The sequence below is a fragment of the Hylaeus anthracinus genome, unplaced genomic scaffold (genome assembly GCF_026225885.1).
Source record: "Hylaeus anthracinus isolate JK02 unplaced genomic scaffold, UHH_iyHylAnth1.0_haploid 11981, whole genome shotgun sequence".
In the NCBI taxonomy this organism is placed as follows: domain Eukaryota; kingdom Metazoa; phylum Arthropoda; class Insecta; order Hymenoptera; family Colletidae; genus Hylaeus; species Hylaeus anthracinus.
This window is the reverse complement of record NW_026534329.1, coordinates 3,290,345-3,294,773: the sequence shown is the minus strand read 5'-3', so window position 1 is coordinate 3,294,773 and position 4,429 is coordinate 3,290,345. Positions and strand designations below refer to the sequence as shown.

General features: G+C 41.4%; 1 protein-coding gene across 1 annotated transcript in view; it reads left to right on the top strand.

Moving 5' to 3' along the window:
* The window catches only part of LOC128885387 (thyroid transcription factor 1-associated protein 26 homolog), an 84,294-nt gene that overhangs the window by 584 nt on the left and 79,281 nt on the right, over window positions 1–4,429 (top strand). The gene's annotated exons all lie outside the window — the stretch shown is intronic.

Below are 4,429 nucleotides of genomic sequence, written 5' to 3'. Positions count from 1 at the left end.
CTCTTATAAAAATAAATAATATATAAATACATAGTCTTATAAAAATAAATAATATATAAATACATAGTCTTATAAAAACACAGGCTGTCGCTCAACATACATAGAAAAAATAGGAATTGGAAGTATATTTCGACTCTCATTCCCACATGTTCCAGGTATCCGCAGTCCTACGAGAAAACTACCCCTTCTACAAGAGTATATCTCCAGATGAAGACATAGCAAAAGTTTGAAACCCACGTTTCTTCTTTGGTACGACTTCAGCCGTGTCCGAATCCGTGGCATACAAATTTCGGCAAGCTCCTCTGACAATGACACGCTTTGGGAACGGTGGTCCACGCCGATATCGCTCGAAATATCCAAATATTTTCATTAGAACTCTGCGTGCCGGCTGGAAGAGAGGGTGGGCCCGTGCGATTTTCACGGTCGTTCCGGAATCGTTCGTGAGCTTTTACAGGATTCTTGTAACAGGAAGGACCGGCATTTATTAGCAGGGAGTGCTCGATGTGCATGCCTTGGAGGATCTGGTCAATGCCGGCAGTGCCGTATAAAGAGCCGGATTACACGGTGTCCATTTCAGGGTGTATAAGGAGCTGGTGTTTGCGGTAAGTCTTCCACGGAAGAGAGACCCACGGCTCTCGGCCGCGCACAGCTCGCCAGGGGCATTATCTTCGCTGTTTTGCCGATTCAATTGTGTGTGCGAAGAAAGGCGGCGTTTAACAAGAGTTTAATAAAAGGCAAACAGCCGGGGTCGTTCGTTCCCTTCGTCCTCCTTCCTTCTGACACTGATTCCCTGGCTCTCCCTCTCCTCTCTCTTTCTACCCATCCACTCTTTCAACCAATCTACTCCTCCCTCTCTATCCACATCTCGATTTTTCCCCTTTTCTCCCATCTATCCGTCTCTGCTTTTTTCCCCTCTTTTCCATCTACCTCTCGCTCCAGTCTCATCCCTCGCGAGTTTTCCTTCGCGTCTCGTCCTGCTCCGGTCCCTCCCGTTCGAAGGGATTACGCAGCCGGGGCAAAACACGAGGCTTCCAGGCCCCGAGAAAAGGAAGAAAGGAAGAAAAACGCGAAAGGAAAGATTCGAGAAATAAAAAGGATCGCAGCTGCCACGCACGGGTGGTTCCACATCGAAAAACCGATTCGTTCTCTCGATGCTCTCCTCTATATCTCTCGAAAATCCGCGCGGATAGACGCGTTTTCGTTTGCCAGCGCTCGCGAGCGCGCGCCGGTCTAGCCTGATTTTCGTTTTATGCGTGACCTCGACCGTGTAGCTGAAATCGTATCGAAAAGAAAGGTACTGCGTGCGGCTCGGCATTTGTACCGATGCGACACGTGGATATGAAAAAAAAAAAAAGAAAAAAAAGATTGAACCAGGGAAGCTTAAGGGGCTGTTCTGGTTCGATCCCGTTCGAAGAATCGATTTTACAACCATTTTTAGATAGCTTGAAATGTTGAATAAATATCCTGCAAAAGGGACTTTTCGAAATTCGAATAATTTAGGAAATCGTAGAACACCTTGAATTAGCGACCGTATTTATAGGTATATTTATAGGTCCATTTGGATTTACATGACGTTACGAACGTATAATATATCGCGTTTTACTTGAGCCTTTATTTAATGAATTTCTCAATAGTTGTTGAAATCTAGGCGTCCATCTTGATCTTATATCATCTTACAGAGAATGAGCGTCTAAAAAGAAGAAAGCTTGTATTGCCATACAACAGTTAAAGACGAACTTCATAGAAGTTCACTCGAAAGTTACAATAAGTTTCAAAGCGACTAATTACTTATAAGTCCCGCTAGTAAAGAAAGGGTTAATGCCGAAGATTCTATAATTCTCGCAAATTCTTAACTCCCTCGACGAAGGGTCCATCGACGTGCTCTACACGAAGCTTTCCACGCACAATATTGTCTTAAGACAAGCTATTTGTTATCACTAGACTACGGATCCTTGTGCAAAATAAAATCTTCGCGAACGTGTCTACAAAAATTGTACCTAAATAAGAATTTATTTTATTCTGCAAATATTATAAACATAAACTTTATTTTCAATCTTTTTTATGTTCTTGCAAATTGTTTGCATTTTGTAGGTTCTCGCACATTCAACATTCCTGTAAACGCATAAAGATCCGCAGTCTAGTTGTCACCAAATATCCACTTAAAGACCCTGTGAATTTCATAAAGATCCGTTCGATACGTTATTTAAAAAAAAATTCATTTAGAAATGCCTCGCATCACCTAGTCCAACGTCTAATTAGTGTTGCTCTCAAGGAAACGTGATCTACGATCAAAAGACAATTGTAAATAGAAGTGTAGATCGTCGTTTCGTAAATTCTGGCGTTAGAGTTTCATCGAGCACGTTATCGTGCTCGTCTCTTAAACATTTGATTTGCGCGGCTGGGAAAAGGGTAGTCGAAGTAAGGTCAGTAACTCGCCGGAGAGCCGCCGCAGGGTTGGCCAGGATCGATCAGCTCTGATGTAATTATCCGAACGTTGAATTTTTTATCACGGTGAAACAATAACGTATTTTCAGACCAAACAACATCGCACACGCCGAGACGCAGAAAGCGCAGCGTTCGCGTCCTCCGCTTGTGCTTTCTGTTTGCGTAACGTGTAATAGAATAATCTGCGTTACGGGAGCGCCACCGCGGGGCAAAGCACGGCCATATATTTGTTTTTCGCCGGAATTCGCGACCGTCATGCCATTTCGACCCGATAACGCGCGATCCCGCGTCCGGTTTTACGTTATAGAATAATAACAGACGAAAATCCTTTCTCTCCTCTTCTCTTTGTCACGATACTCGGACCGTGAATATAGATCATTTTTCTGATAAGAGAAAAACGGGCCAACGATGGATATCCTTTCGGGAGGAAAAAGGATTATTTATTTTTCACTTTGTACACACTTTCGTAGACATGAATTTTTGAATCGAGTTTTCGTGGATTAGACTTCTTTGGATTTGATGAATGTAATTTAACAGAAGTGATAGCACCGTAAATACTTTGAAATATTTCCGTGTTTTGAGTAGATGTATAAAAGGTGGATTACATGAGAGAGAAAGGATATGATACAGTAACGAGTTCTGTATTAAGTGGTCACGCGCAGTTACGAGACCGAAGAAAGAATGATTTTTGTGATTTTTTATTCAAACATCTAAAGACATTTTTACGAAAACTGTTCGTGAATATGATTCGGGATAAAACGGCAGACGTTTTAAGAAGAAATGATTTTCGATGGAAATTCTTTTCAAATCGTCTACCATTTCGTCCCGAATCAATATTTCTGAAAACCGATCCTTTAAGAACTAGATAATTTAATATATTACACGAAATTTTTTCGTTTTTTCTTTTTAGATGATCCGAGATCCGAGTGACAATGGTCACCGGAAAACGCTTTTCTTGTCAGGAAATACTGCAAAATACAGAATATTTAAGCATCGCCTTAATATACAGGGTGTTCCCTGACATTATTTTTTATCGTGAGAATTATGTTCTTCAAAATATGCTCTTTTAAATACGCGAACAGTTCATGTAAAAATGTCTTCAGTTGTTTGAATAAAAAATTACTTTTGTAAGAAGAATTTTTATATCGCGTACAACCTGACCCGTTTCATTGGCGAACATAATTTCATCGTACGCGTTAATTTCGTGGACGATTCGCGTTAACGTAGTCATGTGAAAGCGTGAACGTGATTAAGTAGCAGAAACTCGTGCAGGAACACTTTGGCGATTGAAATGGACTCCGCGGAAATGTTGGTTCGCCAAGGCAAAGTTTCGGCAGGGCCTTCGGGGCTGAAAAAAATAAGGGTAATCCAACACTACATGGAAACCACATTGCGCTTTGCCAAGCACAAGTCGTAGAATCAACAAATCCGCCGGGATTAGATAATATCCCCCGGGATTGGTGGCCCTTCGTTTATCCTCCGTCGAATACTGAAGGGCCCGCCTTGTTGTCCCATCGGGTTATTGGTATCACTTAACGAAATCCGCGCCGAAATAGCTTTAAAAGCCCCGGCTCGCTCGTCGCGAGATTCAAATCGATTTTTCAAACCATTACCGCGTACTGTTGGCAACGGGGTAGCCACCCTCTGAAGGCATACGCTGCACAAAATTATAGATAGAACTACTGTTACGAGTACTTGGGAAATCAAAATTCAAATTTAAAACGCAGGTAGTTGGTACAAGCATATATTAAGTTGTCCCAAAAGTTTTGTTTTGTGACTAGCACTCAGTTATTCTTGTGGGACAGTGTTTATGTAAATAGACAACCTAATTTCTTAGATGTTGATGTAACAACGAAATGAATCGTACGCAATTCAATAATGTGACATTAGACATAAAATATCGTGTACGTATTAATTATTAGTGAAATGGAAGAAACTTTTGGGACAACCTAATATTTAGCACATTGGCACAATTTTGTCCCGA